The sequence below is a fragment of the Heterodontus francisci genome, chromosome 31, assembly GCF_036365525.1.
Source record: "Heterodontus francisci isolate sHetFra1 chromosome 31, sHetFra1.hap1, whole genome shotgun sequence".
Lineage (NCBI taxonomy): Eukaryota > Metazoa > Chordata > Chondrichthyes > Heterodontiformes > Heterodontidae > Heterodontus > Heterodontus francisci.
Window position 1 is genome coordinate 6,244,788 of NC_090401.1, and position 23,034 is coordinate 6,267,821.

General features: G+C 47.7%; 1 protein-coding gene and 1 long non-coding RNA gene across 2 annotated transcripts in view; one reads left to right on the top strand and one right to left on the bottom strand.

Moving 5' to 3' along the window:
- Positions 1 to 21,790, bottom strand: part of LOC137347061 (uncharacterized) — a 33,938-nt gene extending 12,148 nt beyond the window's left edge. The window contains exons 1-2 of the long non-coding RNA XR_010968851.1: positions 21,499 to 21,790; positions 15,503 to 15,583 (exon numbers count right to left, since the gene is read on the bottom strand). This is a non-coding gene — a long non-coding RNA (uncharacterized lncRNA). The remainder of the gene's footprint in view (positions 1 to 15,502; positions 15,584 to 21,498) is intronic.
- LOC137346933 (cytosolic 5'-nucleotidase 1A-like) overlaps positions 1 to 23,034 on the top strand; it is a 163,383-nt gene that overhangs the window by 134,690 nt on the left and 5,659 nt on the right. The window lies entirely within an intron of this gene.

The following is a 23,034-nucleotide window of genomic DNA, read 5'->3' on the forward strand; positions in this document are numbered from 1 at the left end:
ATCTTGATGCCTGTCTAAATTAAAACCTTCTGTACTTCCGGGGACTGTATCCCTCTATTCCTATCCTATTCATCTATTTGTCAAGATGCCTCTTCAACGTTGCTATCATACCTGCTTCCACCACCTCTCCCGCAGCAAGTTCCAGGCACTCACCACCCTCTGTGTAAAGAACTTGCCTCGCACATCCCCTCTAAACTTTGCCCCTCGCACCTTAAACCTATGTGCCCCAGTAACTGACTCTTCCACCCAGGGTAAAAGCTTCTGACTATCCACTCTGTCCATGCCGTTCATAACTTTGTAAACCTCTATCATGACTGATCAGTTCCCGCTTTCCCCCCATATCCTTTGATCCCTTTCGCCCCAAGAGCTATGTCTAACTCCTTCTTTAAAACATACAATGTTTTGGCCTCAACTGCTTTCTGTGGTAGCGAGTTCCACAGGCTCACCACTGTCTGGGTGAAAACATTTCTCCTCATCTCAGTCCTGAAAGGTTGACCCCGTATCCTTACACCATGACCCCTGGTTTTGGACTCCCCCACCGTCGGGAACATCCTCCCTGCATCTACCCTGTCAAGTCCTGTTAGAATTTTATAGGTTTCTATGAGATCCCCCTCACTCTACTGAACTCCAGTGAATATAATCCTAACCAACTGAATCTCTCCTCATACGTCAGTCCCACCGTCCCAGGAATCAGTCTGGTAAACCTTTGCTGCACTCCCTCTCTGGCAAGAACAACCTTCCTCAGATAAGGAGACCAAAACTGCACACCTCACCAAGGCCCTGTATAATTGCAGCAAGACATCCCTGCTCCTGTACTCGAATCCTCTCGCTATGAAAGCCAACATACCATTTGCCCTTTTTTACCGCCTGTTGCACCTGCATGCTTACCTTCAGCGACTGGTGTACGAGAACACCCAGGTCTCGCTGCATTTTCCCCTCTCTCAGTTTATAGCCATTCAGATAATATCTGCCTTCCTGTTTTTGCTACCAAAGTGGATAACCTCACATTTATCCACATTATACTGCATCTGCCACTCACTTAACTTGTCCAAATCACCCTGAAGCCTCTCTGCATCCTCCTCACAACTCACCCTCCCACCTAGTTTTGTGTCATCTGCAAATTTGGAGATATTACATTTAGTTCCCTCATCTAAATCATTAATCGATATTGTGAATAGCTGGGGTCCTAGCACTGATCCCTGCGATACCCCACTAGTCACTGCCTGCCATTCCGAAAAAGACCCATTTATCCCTACTCTTTGTTTCCTGTCTGCCAACCAATTTTCTATCCATCGCAATACACTACCCCCAATCCCATGCGCTTTAATTTTACACGCTAATCTCTTATTTGGGACTTTGTTGAAAGCCTTCTGAAAGTCCAAATAAACCACACCCACTGGCTCCTCCTCATCAACTCTACTAGTTAAATCCTCAAAGAATTCTAGTACATTTGTCAAGCATTATTTCCTTTTCGTAAATCCATGCTGACTCTGCCCGATTCTACCACTGTTCTCTAAGTGCTCTGCTATAAAATCTTTGATAATAGACTCTAGAATTTTCCCCACTACCGACGTCAGGCTGACTGGTCTATAATTCCCTGTTTCCTCTCTACTTCACTTTTTAAATAGTGAGGTTACCCTTCAATCTGTAGGAACTGTTCCAGAGTCTATAGAATCTTGGAAGATGACCACCAATGCATCCACTATTTCTAGGGCCACTTCCTTAAGTACTCTGGGATGTAGATTATCAGGCCCTGGGGATTTATCGGCCTTCAATCCCATCAATTTCCCCAACACCATTTCTCTACTAATACTGATTTCTTTCAGTTCCTCTCTCTCACTAAGCCCTGTGTTCTCCAAAATTTTTGGTATGATATTAGTGTCCTCCTTTGTGAAGACAGAACCAAAGTATGCATTTAGTTGGTCAGCCATTTCTTTGTTCCCCATAATAAATTCCCCTGTTTCTGACTGTAAGGGACCTACATTTGTCTTCAATCTTTTTCTCTTCACATACCTATAGAAACTTTTACAGTTGGATCCATAATTAGTTCAGGGACAGGAAACAAAGGGTAGTAGTCGACAGATGCTTTTGTGAATGGAAAGCTGTTTCCAGTGGTGTTCCACAGGGTTCAGTGTTGGGTCCTTTGCTGTTTGTGGTTTAGATTAATGATTTGGACTTAAATGTGGAAGGCATGATTGGGAAATTTGCTGATGACACAAAACTTGTCCGTGTAGTTGATAGTGAAGAGGATAACTGTAGAATCCAGAAAGATAGAAGGGTGGGTTAGTAAATTTGCGGATGACACTGAGGTCGGTGGAGTTGTGGATAGTGCCGAAGGATGTTGTAGGGTACAGAGGGACATAGATAGGCTGCAGAGCTGGGCTGAGAGATGGCAAATGGAGTTTAATGCGGAAAAGTGTGAGGTGATTCACTTTGGAAGGAGTAACAGGAATGCAGAGTACTGGGCTAATGGGAAGATTCTTGGTAGTGTAGATGAACAGAGAGATCTTGGTGTCCAGGTACATAAATCCCTGAAGGTTGCTACCCAGGTTAATAGGGCTGTTAAGAAGGCATATGGTGTGTTAGCTTTTATTAGTAGGGGGATCGAGTTTCGGAGCCACGAGGTCATGCTGCAGCTGTACAGAACTCTGGTGAGACCGCACCTGGAGTATTGCGTGCAGTTCTGGTCACCGCATTATAGGAAGGATGTGGAAGCTTTGGAAAGGCTGCAGAGGAGATTTACTAGGATGTTGCATGGTCTGGAGGGAAGGTCTTACGAGGAAAGGCTGAGGGACTTGAGGTTGTTTTCGTTGGAGAGAAGGAGGAGGAGAGGTGACTTAATAGAGACATATAAGATAATCAGAGGGTTAGATAGGGTGGATAGTGAGAGTCTTTTTCCTTGGATGGTGATGGCAAACACGAGGGGACATAGCTTTAAGTTGAGGGGTGATAGATATAGGACAGATGTTAGAGGTAGTTTCTTTACTCAGAGAGTAGTAGGGGCGTGGAACGCCCTGCCTGCAACAGTAGTAGACTCGCCAACTTTAAGGGCATTTAAGTGGTCATTGGATAGACATATGGATGAAAATGGAATAGTGTAGGTCAGATGGTTTCACAGGTCGGTGCAACATCGAGGGCCGAAGGGCCTGTACTGCGCTGTAATGTTCTAATTCTAATTCTAATTCTAATATCAAGGGTTTGGTTGAATGGGCGGAAATGTGGCAAATGGAATTCAATCCAGAGAAGTGTGAGGGAATGCATTTGACGAGGGCAAATAAAGTGAGGGAATACACAATAAGTGGGAGGATATTGAGAGGTGTAGACGAAGTGAGAGATCTTGGAGTGCATGTCGACAGATCCCTGACGGTGGCAGGACAGGTAGATGGAGTGAGGAAATCAGATGGAATGCTTTCCTTTACTGGCTGAGGTATAGAATACAAAAGCAGGAACGTAATGCTGGAACTGTATAAAACGCTGGTTAGGCCGCAGTTTTTTTTAATCATTCACGGGATGTGGGCATCACTAGCTAGGCCAGCATTTATTGCCCATTCCTAATTGCCCTTCAGAAGGTGGTGGTGAGCTGCCTTCTTGAACCGCTGCAGTCCATGTGAGGTAGTGCTGTTAGGAAGGGAGTTCCAGGATTTTGACCCAGCAACAGTGAAGGAACGGCGATATAGTTCCAAGTCAGGATGGTGTGTGACTTGGAGGGGAACTTGCAGGTGGTGGTGTTCCCATGCATATACTGCCCTTGTCCTTCTAGTTGGTAGTGATCATGGGTTTGGATCACGGGGGAGGATAATGAACCATGCACACAGTCTGATAATATGTTAATTCAAGCAGTTTCAGTGCTGTGGAAATCTGACTGGAGAGATTCAAGCATGGAGTCCCGGGAAAGGAATTTGGAGAGGAATGGGAGGTTGGAGCTGGAGCGGTAGTTTGCAAGCAGGATGGAGTCAAGGGTTTTTTTTTCAGAGGGGTGCTGACAACAGATTTGAAGGAGAGAGGGACAACACCTGAAGGGAGAAAACCATTAATAATATCTTCTAACATGGGAACCAGGCAGGGAGTTTGTGGATGGTCAGCAGGTTAGTGGGAATAGAGTCAAGCGAGCAGGAGGTGGGTCTCATGAATAAGATGAGCTCAGCGAGGGCATTAGGGGAGATAGAAGAGAAACTAGAGAAAGATGCTAGTTCAGGATGAGGGTGAGCCTTAGAGGAAGTTTGACACAGTGGACCAGGAGAAGGGAGGGATCTGGCAGGGTCAGCTGTTCGGATGATTTCGATCTTAGTGACAAAGAAGTCCATGAGCTCCTCGCACTTGTTGGAGGTGAGGGTGGAGGAGAGAGGGGAGAGGGGTTTAAAAAGATTTAAGATGGGGATTATCTTTTCATTCCAGGATGATCCTGGATTGGTGAGCAGTTTTTGTAGACAAGAGCTTTATGTGGTTCAGCTAGTTCTGGCGATGAATAGTAAAACTAGTTGTCCACCATATCCATTCAAGGCTGCGTCTCTTAGAATACGGGAGCAGAGTTGAGGGATATACCAGGGAAGTAGCCAGGGTGAGAGAGAATAATATTTTTAATGGGGACTAGGGCATCAAATGTGGAGGTCAGAGTGTGATTGAACAGTTCAGTCATTGCAGAAATATTGTGATGAATGGAGAGTCAAAGGCGAGACAGTTGAGCATTTGAAAGTGTAGCTGCAAGTGAATTGGGAGAGATTTTTTCCAGGGTGGATATAGAAGGAGGAGTGACTGGGAGGAGGAAGAGATGTGGATGGAAAATGATAGAAGGAAATGATTAGAGATGGCCTTATCTGTAACTAACATGATGGGAGTAGCAAGGCCATATGAGATTGCAAGGTCAAGGGGTGGCTGTCAAAATGAGTTGGGGAGTTTACTTGGAGGGAGAGATTAAGGGAGGTTAGGAAGGCAGTGAACTCAGAGGAGAGACAGCATGATGAGTTAGAATGGAGGTTGAAATCTGAGGATCAGAAGTCGCTCAGTGCAGAGGCTGAGGGACGAAAACAGTGAAGATATCTCAGTGGGAAACTTGCATGGTATTGGGGGGAACAGTAAAGAGCAAGGATTTTAATGGTGAGATGAGAGGGGTGGAACAAGGTGAGACATTCAAAGGAGGAGAAGGTGCCAGAGGAGTAGAGAGAACAGACCAAAGTGTGATTTGTTGATAAGAGCTACAAAGCCACCTCGCCAGTCTGAATGGGGAAAGTACTGGAAGACATAGCTAGGCCGGGAGCCTTCATTTAGGGGAAGGTGTCATCACCCGTGAACCAGGTTTCCATTAAGGCTATGATGTTGATGCAATCATCCATAATAAGGTCATTGATGGCCAGAGGCTTGTTTTGATATCAAAGATACTTAACAGGAAAAAAGCAAATTTCAGTGAGATACAAAGGGAACTTGCCGAGGTAAATTGGGAGATAAGACCGTGTTGAAACAATGGGAAACATTCAATGAAGAGGAGTGGAGTACAAGCTAGATCTATTCCCAGGAAAGGGAGACCAGTAAAATCCTTTTGATAATTAAACTGTTTATCGAAACCCCAAGAGGTAACAGTAAACCAGTATAAATTATTGGTCAGGCTGCAGGTACAAGATTATGTCTGGTGTTTAGTTGAAGAAGGATATTAAGGGTGCAGGAGAGACTGATTAAAAGGAGCCTTCAGTTCTGACGAGAGGCTACAGGAACAGAGGCAACTATTAGCAAGCAGAAAATTAAAAGGAGATTGAATCGAGATGTTCAAAGTTATGGGGGTTTTGCTGAAGTAAATCAGGAAAACCTACTACCACAGGTTAGTGAGGTAGTAACTAAAGATGATTAATTGAAGACCAAAGGGAGAAGTGTAGAGAATTACTTTACACAGAGGGTTGTTAGGACATGGCCTGTCTAGCAACACACAGAGGGAGAAGCAGAATCCAGAACAGAGTTTAAAAGCGAGCTGAAAGTGGCAACGCAGGTGGATAAGGTAGTCAAGAAGGCATACGGCATGCTTGCCTTCATCGGTCGGGGCATAGAGTATAAAAATTGGCAAGTCATGTTGCAGCTGTACAGAACCTTAGTTAGGCCACACTTAGAATATTGCGTGCAATTCTGGTCGCCACACTACCAGAAGGACGTGGAGGCTTTGGAGAGGGTACAGAAGAGGTTTACCAGGATGTTGCCTGGTATGGAGGGTATTAGCTTTGAGGAGAGGTTGGATAAACTCTGATTGTTTTCACTGGAACGATGGAGGTGGAGGGGCGACATGATAGAGGTTTACAAAGTTATGAGCAGCATGGACAGAGTGGATAGTCAGAAGCTTTTTCCCAGGGTGGAAGAGTCAGTTACTGGGGGACATAGGTTTAAGGTGAGAGGGGCAAAGTTTAGAGGGGATGTGCGAGGCAAGTTTTTTACACAGAGGGTGGTGAGTGCCTGGAACTTGCTGCCGGGGGAGGTGGTGGAAGCAGATACGATAGTGACGTTTAAGAGACATCTTGACAAATACATGAATAGGATGGGAATAGAGGGATACGGTCCCCGGAAGTGCAGAAGGTTTTAGTTTAGACAGGCATCAAGATCGGCGCAGGCTTGGAGGGCCGAATGGCCTGTTCCTGTGCTGTACTGTTCTTTGTTCTTTGAATAAATATTTAACAAAGCGTATGGCAGTGGAACTAAGTGAAGAGCTCTGTCAGAGAGCTGGCACAGGCACGATGGGCCTAATGGCCACATTCTGTGCTGTGTGATTCTCTGATGTGAGTGTTTCTGATTCTCCTGCGGCAGTTTATTATTGCCCAGCCCCCACTCCACCTGCTGCCTCATCTTCCCATCACCGCATTCATGGCATAACTTGTGCAATGCAGAGCCACAGCTGCCCATATATAGCAGTGCGACACACGCTAACCAGAGCAGATTTAGACCTGCAACCAACTGACAGACAAAGTCACCCTCACTCACAATCAATGGAGAACAACAGAGGCTGAAGCTGCATCAGAAATCACACCAGACCCCATGATATGGATGAATGTATACTTAGCTAGAACGACCTGGGTAATTCATGACAGCCAACATTGATTTGTGAAACAAAATTATATTTGACAAATGTGACGTTCAAGCTCCATCCCTCGCAGTGGACACATGCATGTGAATGTGATTTGTCCACTCCAGGCAATGTGCAGTATAACAGGGTAATGATATCACATATCTGTAACGTAACAAGAGTGTTCCTTCTGTGGAGTGGCATTTTGTCCAGTTGTTTCTCGCTCAACTCTAACCTACAACATTTATTTAGACTGTAATCAATTCAAACTGTAATCCACACCACACGGGGGATCTTAGAAGGGCCTACTAAGTACACAGAGACATTACATGGCATTAGAATCATAGAATGGTAGAGCACAGCTGGAGGCCATTTGGCCCATTGTGGCTTTATCCAATTTCCTTTTGAACATTATTACTGAATCTGCTTCCAACGCCCTTTCAAGCAGCGCATTCCAGATCACAACAACTCTCTGCATACATTTTTTTTCTCATTTCACCCCTGGTGGGACACCACTGTATACTTCCCTCCTGTCTAAAAAAACAATTGTTACTTTTCGTCCCTTAGCCAATTTTCTACCCTTATTGCTGCTGTCCCTTTAACGCCATGGGCGTTAACATTGCTAATAAATCTATGATGTGATAGTCTGTCAAATACCTTTTGAAAGTCCATGTGCACAACATCAACTGTACTACCCGAATCAACCCTCTCCGTTACTTCATTAAAGAACTCAGTCAAGTTGGTCAAATGTGATGGGCTGGATGTTGTGTTGGAGCCAGGGCTCCTGGCGCCAGGCGAAAAGGCAGGATTTTCCCCCCTCCACCTGCACCCCCCTCACCCTCAACCTTCAAAGGGATGGGGATCCCGCCTCCAAGAGCTGCCAGCCAATCACAGAGCCAGCAGTATCGGCAGTGCCACCAGGAGCAGTGGCCACTGCCGGTACTGCAGACTCAGACCCACGGCTGGAACCCCAGAGAAGAGGGAGGTGAAGCGGGGTCACCGGAGCCAGTCCGGAAGGCCCCGGCGAGGGGTGGTCTTGCAGTCTAGTGGGAGGGGTGCCCTGGGCGGGTGAATTGGTTCCCAGTGGAAGTTGTCCATGGTCAACAATTTGCCCACGAAGGAGGGACCCGCCCCCCCCCCAACCCCGAAGGCTGGAAGGAGGGTGGAGGCCGCCACCCCCTCCACCACCTCCCCCATTCCCGTGCTGGTAAGATCCCAGCGGCAGTGGGAAGAGGCCTTTAACTGGCCCTTAATAGGCCACTTAAGGGCCTCAGTTTGCCTCTGGGCGTAAATGCTGTCGTCAGCGTTCTTCCCTGCGGTGGGATAGGCTGAGTGACGGGGTGGCAACTGGCCCTCTGCCCCGCCACATCCCTTCCCCTCCCCACCATCACCACCCGCTATGATTCTCCGTGCCCCCCACCAACCCCTCGACACCCCCCCCCCACTCCTGCCTTAGGAGTGCTTGTTAAATCTCAGCTGATTTGCCTTCAAAAAATCCATGTTGACTTTCCTTATTTTGCCCACCTTTGCCAAGTGCCTGGATTTTTGGGCTGAAGTTTAACTTGCAGGAGAACGTGGGTTTGGGAGCACGTGGTCATTAAAGTCATGGAAATTGGCAGCACGTCAGGAATCTGGCTCCAATCCACATACTTCCATGTTTAAGTGCAGTGCGTTAGGCTGTGTGCTAGCAACCACCTTGGGAGGGTTGTATTGTAATTTCAATATAATATAATATAAAATAAAAACAAGAAATGCTGGAAATACTCAGCAGGTCTGGCAGCATCTGTGGAGAGAGAAGCAGAGTTAATGTTTCAGGTCAGTGACCCTTCTTCAGAACTGACAAATATTAGAAATGTAAAAGGTTACAAGCAAGTAAAGCGGAGGTGGAGCAAGAGATAACAAAGGAGAAGGTGTAAATAGGACAAGGTCACAGAGAATAACTGACCAGAAGGTCATGGAGAAAAGGCAAACAATATGTTAATGGTGTGTTGAAAGACAACGCATTAGTACAGAGAGGGTGTTAACGGACTGAAAACTGAACAGCCGCAAGTACAAACATGAAAAAAAACAGTGGGTAGGTAAACTGAACAAACTAAGATAAAATAAAATAAGCACAAAAAAAAGGAAAAAGAAAAACTAACGAAAAATAAAAGTAAAATGGGGGGCCCGTCATGCTCTGAAATTATTGAACTCAATGTTCAGACCGGCAGACTGTAGTGTGCCTAATCGGTAAATGGTAATTTCAATATATTAGTTGCTCAATCACAGTGATATGACCATGGAAGTTAACTGTGACAGTGCAAGTTTTCCAGGCTTCCTGGAATTTGCCAGCGAAAGCAAGATGAAAATACAGTGGTTATTGAGGGGACTGAAGACATGACAGGAAAATGTGCCAATAAGTACTGACACCTCACAGCCACTTTCAAGCCTGATTGTGTGAAAGGCTTTGCATCACTGAGACGTTACTTTCACAACTATGGATGTTTGGATGTCTGATAACCACTTTGATCATATGACCACTAGATATGTCATTGAGCAAACCATCAGCAGGATGAAGATACGCTACATTGCAGCATGTGCGCTGCTGATGCCTGGGGCACATCTCCTTCCACCTCATCCTCCTCAGAATTGTTTAAAGAGACTCTGTGCTCCACGTCTTGTTCCTCTCGCTGCTTTGCAATGTTGTGTAGTGCGCAGGACACCACAACGATTCTGGACACCCTGGCTGGTTTCTACAGATCTGTCCAGGTGCCTGAAGTGTATTGTCATCATGCCGATGGTTTGCTCAATGACACAACTGGTGGTCATATGGATTTCACTGTATCGCTCTTGGGCCACATAGCTTGGGTTCCTGATGGGTGTCATCAGCCACATTTTAATTGGGTATCCCTTGTCTTCATTCCATCTGATAGTCATATGCAAAAGCCACTTCCCCTGTAATGACATGATAATATTATTTCTTTTGGGCCTCCTTATCTCGAGAGACAATGGATACGCGCCTGGAGGTGGTCAGTGGTTTGTGAAGCAGCGCCTGGAGTGGCTATAAAGGCCAATTCTGGAGTAACAGGCTCTTCCACAGGTGCTGCAGAGAAATTTGTTTGTTGGGGCTGTTGCACAGTTGGCTCTCCCCTTGCGCCTCTGTCTTTTTTCCTGCCAACTACTAAGTCTCTTCGACTCGCCACAATTTAGCCCTGTCTTTATGGCTGCCCGCCAGCTCTGGCGAATGCTGGCAACTGACTCCCACGACTTGTGATCAATGTCACACGATTTCATGTCGCGTTTGCAGACGTCTTTATAACGGAGACATGGACGGCCGGTGGGTCTGATACCAGTGGCGAGCTCGCTGTACAATGTGTCTTTGGGGATCCTGCCATCTTCCATGCGGCTCACATGGCCAAGCCATCTCAAGCGCCGCTGACTCAGTAGTGTGTATAAGCTGGGGATGTTGGCCGCTTCAAGGACTTCTGTGTTGGAGATATAGTCCTGCTACCTGATGCCAAGTATTCTCCGAAGGCAGCGAAGATGGAATGAATTGAGACGTCGCTCTTGGCTGGCATACGTTGTCCAGGCCTCGCTGCCACATAGCAAGGTACTGAGGACACAGGCTTGATACTCTCGGACTTTTGTGTTCGTGTCAGTGTGCCATTTTCCCACACTCTCTTAGCCAGTCTGGACATAGCAGTGGAAGCCTTTCACATGCGCTTGTTGATTTCTGCATCGAGAGACAGGTTACTGGTGATAGTTGAGCCTAGGTAGGTGAACTCTTGAACCACTTCCAGAGCGTGGTCGCCAATATTAATGGATGGAGCATTTCTGACGTCCTGTCCCATGATGTTCGTTTTCTTGAGGCTGATGGTTAGGCCAAATTCGTTGCAGGCAGCCGCAAACCTGTCGATGAGACTCTGCAGACACTCTTCAGTGTGAGATGTTAAAGCAGCATCGTCAGCAAAGAGGAGTTCCCTGATTTTTTTATGATTTAGAGATACAGCACTGAAACAGGCCCTTCGGCCCACCGAGTCTGTGCCGCCCATTAACCACCCATTTATACTAATCCTACACTAATCCCATATTCCTACCACATCCTCACCTGTCCCTATATTCCCCTACCACCTACCTATATTAGTGACAATTTATAATGGCCAATTCACCTGTCAACCTGCAAGTCTTTTGGCTGTGGGAGGAAACCGGAGCACCCGGAGGAAACCCACGCAGACACAGGGAGAACTTGCAAACTCCACACAGGCAGTACCCAAAATTGAACCCGGGTCGCTGGAGCTGTGAGGCTGCGGTGCTAACCACTGCGCCACTGTGCCGCCCATAAATGAGGACTTTCCGTACTTTGGACTTCGCTCTTAGACGGGCAAGGTTGAATAACCTGCCCCCTGATCTTGTGTGAAGGAAAATTCCTTCTTCTGAAGACTTGAACGCATGTGAGAGCAGCAGGGAGAAAAAAATCCCAAACAGTGTGGGTGCGAGAACACAGCCCTGTTTCACGCCACTCAGGATAGGAAAGGGGTCTGATGAGGTTCCACTATGTTGAATTGTGCCTTTCATATTGTCATGGAATGAGGTGATGATACTTCGTAGCTTTGGTGGACATCCAATCTTATCTAGTAGTCTGAAGAGACCACGTCTGCTGACGAGGTCAAAGGCTTTGGTGAGATCAATGAAAGCAATGTAGAGGGGCATCTGTTGTTCACGGCATTTCTCCTGTATCTGACGAAGGGAGAACAGCATGTCAACGGTCGATCTCTCTGCACGAAAGCCACACTGTGCCTCAGGGTAGACGCGCTCGGCCAGCTTCTGGAGCCTGTTTAGAGCGACTCGAGCAAAGACTTTCCCCATTATGCTGAGCAGGGAGATTCCACGGCAGTCACCGTGGTCACCTTTGTTTTTATAGAGGGTGATGATATTGACATCACACATGTCCTGAGGTACTGCTCCCTCGTCCCATATATTAACTATAATAATATAATAACACAATAATAATAATATTGTGTGTAATTCTGGTCACCACACTACCAGAAGGACGTGGAGGCTTTGGAGAGGGTACAGAAGAGGTTTACCAGGATGTTGCCTGGTTTGGAGGGCATTAGCTATGAGGAGAGGTTGGATAAACTCGGATTATTTTCACTGGAACGACGGAGGTGGAGGGGCGACATGATAGAGGTTTACAAAGTTATAAGCGGCATGGACAGAGTGGATAGTCAGAAGCTTTTTCCCAGGGTGGAAGAGTCAGTTACTGGGGGACGTAGGTTTAAGGTGAGAAGGGCAAAGTTTAGTTTAGTTTAGAGATACAGCACTGAACCAGGCCCTTCGGCCCACCGAGTCTGTGCCGACCATCAACCACCCATTTATACTAATCCTACACTAATTTCATATTCCTACCACATCCCCACCCTGTCCCTATATTTCCCTACCACCTACCTATATTAAGGGCAATTGCTAATGGCCAATTTACCTATCAACCTGCAAGTCTTTTGGCTTGTGGGAGGAAACCGGAGCACCCAGAGGAAACCCACGCAGACACAGGGAGAACTTGCAAACTCCACACAGGCAGTACCCTGAATTGAACCCGGGTCTCCGGAGCTGTGAGGCTGCGGTGCTAACCACTGCGCAACTGTGCCGCGTTTAGAGGGGATGAGCGAGGCAAGTTCTTTACACAGAGGGTGGTGAGTGCCTGGAACCTGTTGCCGGGGGAGGTGGTGGAAGCAGGTACCATAGAGACGTTTAAGAGGCATCTTGACAAATACATGAATAGGATGGGAATAGAGGGATACGGACCCCGGAAGTGCAGATGGTTTTAGTTTAGGCAGGCATCAAGATCGGCGCAGGCTTGGAGGGCCGAATGGCCTGTTCCTGTGCTGTACTGTTCTTTGTTCCTTGACACCAGCACAAATATTCCTGCAAATAATTCAAACCTCTCTTTCACAGTCCCCCATCGCTCAGGGTAATTCTTGCCTTATCACTGAGCAGCCAAAAACGGGCAACACGGGGAAGTGGTAGAAAGAAATAATATTTATGTTGCTTTAAATTAAAGAGAACTTAACATTCTAACATTGTGTAACACACCCATGTCCGTACCCTTGTGCAATTACAAATCCTTACTCTTCCATTGTGTAATACTCCTATACACAGCAGAACCAGAGACAAGCTGCTCTGTTTCCTGCTCTGACTGCTGAGCTGACCGTGACTGACATCCTCTGGAGTTTGGAGCCCATGAGGGCCCAACCAAAGACTGTCCACATGTATCTGTGCAGAGACAGAGTCTGCTATCGGGACACGAGGCAGCATGTGGGATACTGACTGAGGGCAGGTGCAAAGGTGGAAATGCTTTGAGCCGCATACTCACTTCCATGTCCCCTTTCACCACTATCCCTCTCATGGCCTACTTGCTCTTCCCTGTTAGCTGAACAACACTTGGCTGCAGATCAGCGGTGATGAACAGTCAAGGCTAAGGTATCATTCATCCTATTTAGGGTGATGTTCATAGTGTACAAACCATTGGTAAAGGCCTCATGCACTCATTTTATTACCACATTTGATGCTTCATGCAGGTGTCCAGCTGAGCAGAGTTTGGAGCATCGTGCACCCTCTGACACGCTCTGACTCCCTCTGATACCCTCTGACTCCCTCTGATACCCTCTGACTCCCTCTGACACGCTCTGACTCCCTCTGATACCCTCTGACTCCCTCTGATACCCTCTGACTCCCTCTGACTCCCTCTGACACCCTCTGATACCCTCTGCTGTCCCTGGCTCCATCACCTGCTCATGCTCACCTGTGATGTGTGAGTCACCAGGTGAAAACCCAACTTTCTTCCTAACCGTTCCCAGGGAAGATGTGCTGGAGTAGGCTTGAGAAGGCAGAATGAGGGGGTTGGGCTAATGCACGTGCACACGGATGTTGTGAATGTGCCACTGTACTCACCTTTCCTGCCCTGCCTAGGCTATTAAACTGCTTTGAGCATTGCGCCATGAGCATGACAGCACAAGCCTGTTGCTGACCCCTCCAGCCAAGCCTTCTTGGTTTCACTGGCAGACTTCTACCTCCCATTAGCAGAGAACAGTATCTCTCCGAGGGCCTCACCGCCCCAAGGATCATATCCAGGGAGGCACAGTGGCGCAGTGGTTAGCACCGCAGCCTCACAGCTCCAGGGACCCGGGTTCGATTCTGGGTACTGCCTGTGCGGAGTTTGCAAGTTCTCCCTGTGTCTGCGTGGGTTTCCTCCGGGTGCTCCGGTTTCCTCCCACATGCCAAAGACTTGCAGGTTGATAGGTTAATTGGCCATTATAAATTGCCCCTAGTATAGGTAGGTGGTAGGGAAATATATAGGGACAGGTGGGGATGTGATAGGAATATGGGATTAGTGTAGGATTAGTATAAATGGGTGGTTGATGGTCGGCACAGACTCGGTGGGCCGAAGGGCCTGTTTCTGTGCTGTATCTCTAAACTAAACTAAATCAAGGTGCAGCCTTTGAACACCTGGAGTCCATTCTCCCAATTCCTTCTATTGTGATCCCAGCTCCAAACTCCATCAAATTGCATCCTTGGAATGTCCTTCTAAACACTGGAGTTGAAATCGCCTCATGTGGGTTGTCACCATGCCCGCTCATGTTTATTGGACAGGAAACATGGAAATTATGTTAATTCAGTGGCTGGGTTAAATAACCACTGACAGTTGGACTGACTTACTTCCAGGTTTCCGTGTGCTACAACTCCGCCTGCCCCCACTCCTCTTCCAGGATTTTATCCTGTCCTTGGAGATAGGAATGGAGGCAGGAAGATTATGCAAAATGGCATAAGGAGGATTGGGCAGCATGCCCAACATCGTCCTGCCACCACCCCCCCACGCCATTTTGTCTGGGGACGGGAAGGCTGAGGACAGCCGTCCCACACAAGACCAATTGAGACCCTCAAGTCTGCTACCGTGTGGAGACACCTCCAGGTCAGACCTGGTGGCCTTCTAGTGGGCTCAGTGTGGAAGTGGGGTCCCCTCATCTGGGGGCGGTACAAGGTCTTGCAGCAATGTCTGCCCCCAGCAGCAAGACCCTCCTCCTCCACCCCCTGCTCCCTGAAACCCCTTCGCCAGGGCCAGCCTGACTGTGTTCGGTGACTCCGACCCCACTTACCTGCGTCCCGGGGTCTCCTCCATCTTGGCCACTGCAGGCCTTTTGCAGTACCGGCAGAGGCCACCGTTCCCAATGGAACTGTTGTACTGCAGAGCTACCCGTCCTCCAATTGACTGGCAGCTCGAGATGTGGGAGTTTGTCCCTTAAAGGGACAGCGTCTCCAATAGCGGACAGTTAATTGGCAGCTGCCATGAAATTCCACTGGGGGTCCAACAGAGGGCTATGGTGGGGTCTCACCCCACCTTCTGGCCCACTGCCAAGACCCCCATTACCGGGATAAAATTCTAGCTTTTGTCTCTATAAGTTTCTCCACCAACAAAGTTAGGCTAACACTGACCTGTAGGTGCTGGGTTTATCTCTCTGCCCTTTTTAAAAAGGAGTGTAACATTTCCAATCCTCCAGTCATGTGGCACTGCTCCTGTATCGAAAGAGGATTGAAAGATTATGGCCAGTGCCTCTGCAATTTCCACCCTTATTTCCCTCAATATCCTCGGAGCGCTGCCAATCTTCTCAGTACCTCATATCTATTTTATTTCTATCCAATATTGTTAGTCCCCACTCCTTTACTGCTACATTGACAACATCCTCTTTCCAGTGAAGACGAGGTAGTCATTTAGCACTTCAGCCCTCTATAAGCAGACTTTTTTGGTTTTTAATTGGCCCCACCCTTCCTTTGACCCTTTTACTATCTACTTAAGTCGGTTCCTGCTACAGTGCACCTTAATGCGGTATCAGCTAATGAGTTTCTTCCCGAAATTAACGCAGTGCTTGAGACACTGGAACCAGCAACTTTGAAATTGATCTGAATGCAAATGAATCATGGTTATCGCTTGTTGGCCAATATACGCAACTGCCCATTTTAAATGTGAAATGTTTTAAGTAGTGGGGACTGGATATGATTACCTTAAAATTAAAATTAGGTTGTTCAAGGGTGATATCAGAACACGGTCCAGTACACAAAGGCGAGCAAAAATCCGAAACTCTTCGCCTCAAAAGGCTATTGAGGCCAATTGAAAATGTCACAACTGAGATTGATAGGTTTTTGTTGCGGAAGTTTAATAAGGGATATGGAATCACGACTGGTAGGTGGAGCTAGGATACAGATTAACCATGATCTAATTGAATAACAGAACAGGCATGAGAGGCTGAATGGCCTCCTGCTGTTCTATATTGCTGTGATATGTTGTATATGATGTATATGGTGTTATGGTGTGTATGATGTGTTTGTTGATTTTCAAAAGGCATTTGATAAGGTGCCACATAGAATTAGAATTAGAATTAGAACATGACAGCGCAGTACAGGCCCTTCGGCCCTCGATGTTGCGCCGACCTGTGAAACCATCTGACCTACACTATTCCATTTTCATCCATATGTCTATCCAATGACCACTTAAATGCCCTTAAAGTTGGCGAGTCTACTACTGTTGCAGGCAGGGCGTTCCACGCCCTTACTACTCTCTGAGTAAAGAAACTACCTCTAACATCTGTCCTATATCTATCACCCCTCAACTTAAAGCTATGTCCCCTCGTGTTTGCCATCACCATCCGAGGAAAAAGACTCTCACTATCCACCCTATCTAACCCTCTGATTATCTTATATGTCTCTATTAAGTCACCTCTCCTCCTCCTTCTCTCCAACGAAAACAACCTCAAGTCCCTCAGCCTTTCCTCGTAAGACCTTCCCTCCAGACCAGGCAACATCCTAGTAAATCTCCTCTGCAGCCTTTCCAAAGCTTCCACATCCTTCCTGTAATGCGGTGACCAAAACTGCACGCAATACTCCAGGTGCGGTCTCACCAGAGTTTTGTACAGCTGCAGCATGACCTCGTGGCTCCGAAACTCGATCCCCCTACTAATAAAAGCTAACACACCATATGCCTTCTTAACAGCCCTATTAACCTGGGTAGCAACCTTCAGGGATTTTTGTACCTGGACACCAAGATCTCTCTGTTCATCTACACTACCAAGAATCTTCCCATAGGCCCAGCATTCCTGTTACTCCTTCCAAAGTGAATCACCTCACACATTTCCACATTAAACTCCATTTGCCATCTCTCAGCCCAGCTCTGCAGTCTATCTATGTCCCTCTGTACCCTACAACATCCTTCGGCACTATCCACAACTCCACCGACCTTAGTGTCATCCGCAAATTTACTAACCCACCCTTCTACACCCTCTTCCAGGTCATTTATAAAAATGACAAACAGCAGTGGCCCCAAAACAGATCCTTGCGGTACACCACCAGTGACTAAACTCCAGGATGAACATTTGCCATCAACCACCACCCTCTGTCTTCTTTCAGCTAGCCAATTTCTGATCCAAAGCTCTAAATCACCTTCAACCCCATACTTCCGTATTTTCTGCAATAGCCTACCGTGGGGAACCTTATCAAACGCCTTACTGAAATCCATATACACCACATCCACTGCTTTACCCTCATCCACCTGTTTGGTCACCTTCTCGAAAAACTCAATAAGGTTTGTGAGGCACGACCTACCCTTCACAAAATCGTGCTGCCTATCGCTAATGAACTTATTCTTTTCAAGATGATTATAAATCCTGTCTCTTATAACCTTTTCCAACATTTTACCCACAACCGAAGTAAGGCTCACAGGTCTATAATTACCAGGGCAGTCTCTACTCCCCTTCTTGAACAAAGGGACAACATTTGCTATCCTCCACTCTTCCGGCACTATTCCTGTCGACAATGACAACATAAAGATCAAGGACAAAGGCTCTGCAATCTCCTCCCTAGCTTCCCAGAGAATCCTAGGATAAATCCCATCTGGCCCAGGGGACTTATCTATTTTCACACTTTCCAAAATTGCTAACACCTCCTCCTTGTGAACCTCAATCCCATCTAGCCTAGTAGTCTGAATCTCAGTATTCTCCTCGACAACATTTTCTTTCTCTACTGTAAATACTGACGCAAAATATTCATTTAACGCTTCCCCTATCTCCTCTGATTCCACACACAACTTCCCACTACTATCCTTGATTGGCCCTAGGCTTTTTACTAAAATTTAGGATGTGGTACTGAAGTATTTAATGCTGAGAAATATATCATAATGTATTTTAGAAGGAAGCATAAGGAGAGGACATGCCCACTGAATGGTAACACTCCAAAAGGAATAGTGGGGAAGAGAGACTAAAACACAAAGTAGGAAGACAAGTTGATAAAACTGTTAATCAAAATCAGGACATGGAGTACGAAACCCCAAGAGCTAACAGTAAACCAGTATAAATTATTGGTCAGGCTGTGGGCACAAGGTTATGTCTGGTGTTGAGTTAAAGAAGAATATTAGGGCTGAATTTAAGCAGTCATTTGGAGCAGGAATGATACGGGGGGCGGGGGGGGCGTGGGGTGGAGTTGGAGAATAGTGCCAGACGAGTCTGCCCAGAAATCCAACCCTGCGACGTTGGTTTCGGATATAGTCAGAGGTGGGAAAGCTCCAAGGCGGTGTTGCCACCACAATATGACAGGAGTGTAATTTAAATTGCACAACAGGTCGTTTTAATACATTTGCATGTATTATAATGTGATTCAATGTGGGGCTTGGGATTAAGTGCACAGCGGGCAGCTCTCATGTGCTTTCAGAACCCTGGCTATTGAAAGCTGGCTGCACAAATGCGAGGCCTCGGTGCCATAATGGGTAGGCAGCTATGGCAAGCACTGGATAGGGGCTGAGGGGGAACGGAGGCCATTGTCACCCTACAGTGCTGTGCGCTTAGCATGGGTGGGCAGGGTCTCGATGGCAGTATTGGGTGGGCAAGATCTCGGGTGTTCTTCAAGATGGGGCTTGCTTTTGGGTGGCAGTATTGGATGCCCATACTGCTGGGTCGGCTATCAGCAAGGGTGGACACTGATGGCCATTTGGCAGTCTGCCGGGAGAAGGAGCAAAGGGAAGGCTGCCAAGGCAGGTTCACCTTTGCAAGGACGGCGCTCTGGAGGCATTGGTCTCATATGCACTGTCCTTTTTGGACCCTGTGGCATGATGCAGCACCTCCGATGGAGGGCGGGACAATAGGCAGCTGCACCTGCACATGAAGCTCCACAACGAGAGCAACAGCAGCTGGCCACACCAAGAAGGGCCCACCTACACCAGAAAGTGTACTGGACTAGACTCAGCTACCTCCAAATGTTCAAGTGGCATTGAGAGTGAAGACTGTGACTCTCCAGGGAGGCCATCGCCAACTTATGCGCCATGCTGCTGGATGAGTTATGACCTATGAGATTTGGTGGGCAGCCTGTGCCCGTCATAATGAAAATCACAGTGCCACTTAACTTTTACGCATCTGGATCATTCCAAGAATCCACCAGGGACATGTGTGGAATCTCCCATGCAGCAGCTTACCACTGCATCAAGGAGGTAACTAATCCCCTGTTCAAGAAGGCTGGTGACTGTGTGCGTTACCAGACCGACCCTGACAATCAGGCCAAGAGGGCCATCAGATTCGGGGCCACCGTTGGATTTCCCCGGGTGCAAAGTGTAATAGATTGCATGTGTGTGGCAATCAAAGCTCCAATAGACCAGCCTTCATCAACGTTCAACTGGTCTGTGATCGCTCAAAGTGTTTCCTGCAGGTGTATACCCACTTCCTGGGAGGCAGCCCCGATGTCTACACACTCCCGCTCGCCATCAGGGATGGATTCTCAGGGACAAAGGCTACCCACTGAAGACATGGCTACTGATGCCTGTGAGGAACCTTTGCACTGCAGCAGACGAGAGGTACAACACTTGTTATGGCTCCACCAGAAAAACCATGAAGCAGGCTGTGAGCTGCTGTAGATGAGATTCCATTGCTTCAGTCGATCCGGTGGAGCCCTGCAGGATGCCCCAGCAAGGGTTTTGTGTATCATTGTGGTCTGCTGTGCTCTGCACAATCTAGACTGCAGAGAGGGGAGGCTTTTCATGACAATGACCTCAGTGAATGCCGCTCCTCCACTGATGGGGATGTGTAGGAGGGTGATGAACAGCCAGCACTGGGTGATGAACCCCTTGCATCAGAGGCCAGGCAGATTGAGCGAGGGGCCAAGGAGGCAAGAGACAATCTCATACGTATCTGCTTCCAGCCACCATGATGGCCTCTCAGAGAGAAAACAATAAAGACTGACCTCAATGCATGCAGTCTGTCATAGAAATATAGAAAAAATAGGAGCAGGAGTAGGCCACTCGGCCCTTCGAGCCTGCTCCACCATTCATTATGATCATGGCTGATCATCAAACTCAGTAACCTGTTCCCGCTTTCGCCCCATACCCTAAGATCCCTTTAGACCCAAGAGCTATATCTAACTCCTTCTTGAAAACATACAATGTTTTGGCGTCAACTGCTTTCTGTGGTAGCGAATTCCACAGGTTCACCACTCTCTGGGAGAAGAAATTTCTCCTCATCTCTGTCCTGAAAGGTTTACCCCGTATCCTGAGATTATGACCCCTGGTTCTGGACTCCTCCACCATCGGGAACACCCTTCCTGCATCTACCCTGTCAAATCCTGTTAGCATTTTATAGGTTTCTATGAGATCTGTCGCCTCCTTTCTATTTGTATTCCAAGCTTAGCGTCCAGCTGAACCACACGTCAGTGCTCATGGGAGATCATATTTAAATGAGGACTGTGCTTCTGTTGACATTCCACTAAGGGGAAGTCAGCAGCTCACAATTAAGCCATGCTAGAATAGTCACTTTTACACAATGATTGTTAATGGTTTGATCCAAAGAACTTTATCTGCAGCATGACAAGTCATAAATCAAACACCAGTGAAACCCCTAAGTGTATCTAGGTGCTTTTCTTTATTTGTTTACGAATGCTCCTAAGAGGTGTGAACCCATGGCCAGCAGCTGTGCTGGAGGCAGGCTGCTGATCAGGCCTGGAGGGCCCGGCTGCCTGAGGGTTTCCTGCACTGGTGCAGGACTCTCCTCAGGCATCGCAGCGGCTGGAGCTGGACTCACTGGTGGAGGGGCTGAGGAGCCACTGTCTGCACCGGGAGCGCCCTGAGGGGAGTACCCAGCTGTGGAGGACAGCCTCTCCTCCTCCTTTTCAAGGCTCACTTGAACCTCCCTGCTCACCAGAGAAGGACAAGGAGAAGCTTCCAAGTGCATTGTCCTTCTCTCACCTTGTCACTACTGTGTCGAGCTCATGGCCAAGGTGATTGTGTGCAGGTCTGCACGGATCTGTGGGATCTTGCTCTCCATGAGGGTCACCAACCTCTCGATGGAGGAAGCCATGCACTCACATGCCTGAGACATGGCAGCTGTCCTGGCATGGATGGACTTCTCCATCGTCCACTCAAGGCTGCACAGGGCTTCTGGCATCTCTGTCAGATGTTGCCTTACCTCTCTCTGCAACTCCAGCATGTCCTGGGGGCTCATCATCAGCCTAGGGCTCAGCATCGGCCTGGCCACCTATAGTCCTCCAACTGTCAGAGGCCTCGAGTGTCGCAGCCTCAGCCAGCTACTCGAGTGCGTGTGCGGTGCTGTCACCAGCTGGTGAGCCTGATTCTACAGCCAAGTGGAAACACACCGAGGTGAAAATATCTGCGATGGTGCAGGACAGCAATGTGACAATGCATCCTCTGACCGTGGATCCTCCTCAGAGATGGAATTATGTCCCCCTTCCACTGGAGTCTCCTGCGACCTGTATAAAGAACACAAACGTGAGGGTTAGGTTGTGCTAACCTCGTCATGCCAACCATGTGTGATGTGAGTCTCCAGAAGTGAACTCAATGTGACTAGTGGTGTGTCGCAGGGATCAGTGCTGGAACCTTTGCTGTTTGTAGTATATATAAATGATTTGGAGGAAAATGTAGCTGGTCTGATTAGTAAGTTTGCTGACGACACAAAGGTTGGTGGAGTTGCGGACAGTGATGAGGATTGTCAGAGGAAACAGCAGGATATAGATCGTTTGGAGACTTGGGCGGAGAAATGGCAGATGGAGTTTAATTCGGACAAATGTGAGGTAATGCATTTTGGAAGGTCTAATGCAGGTGAGAGGTATACAGTAAATGGCAGAACCCTTAGGAGTATTGACAGGCAGAGAGATCTGGGCGTACAGGTCCACAGGTCACTGAAAGTGGCAACGCAGGTGGATAAGGTCGTCAAGAAGGCATACGGCATTCTTGCCTTCATCGGTCGGGGCATAGAGTATAAAAATAGGCAAGTCATGCTGCAGCTGTACAGAACTTTAGTTAGGCCACACTTAGAATATTGCGAGCAATTCTGGTCACCACACTACCAGAAGGACGTGGAGGCTTTGGAGAGGGTACAGAAGAGGTTTACCAGGATGTTGCCTGGTCTGGAGGGCATTAGCTATGAGGAGAGGTTGGATAAACTCAGATTGTTTTCACTGGAACGATGGAGGTGGAGGGGTGACATGATAGAGGTTTACAAAGTTATAAGCAGCATGGACAGAGTGGATAGTCAGAAGCTTTTTCCCAGGGTGGAAGAGTCAGTTACTCGGGGACTAGGTTTAAGGTGAGAAGGGCAAAGTTTAGTTTAGTTTAGAGATACAGCACTGAACCAGGCCCTTCGGCCCACCGAGTCTGTGCCGACCATCAACCACCCATTTATACTAATCCTACACTAATTTCATATTCCTACCACATCCCCACCCTGTCCCTATATTTCCCTACCACCTACCTATATTAAGGGCAATTGCTAATGGCCAATTTACCTATCAACCTGCAAGTCTTTTGGCTTGTGGGAGGAAACCGGAGCACCCAGAGGAAACCCACGCAGACACAGGGAGAACTTGCAAACTCCACACAGGCAGTACCCTGAATTGAACCCGGGTCTCCGGAGCTGTGAGGCTGCGGTGCTAACCACTGCGCAACTGTGCCGCGTTTAGAGGGGATGAGCGAGGCAAGTTCTTTA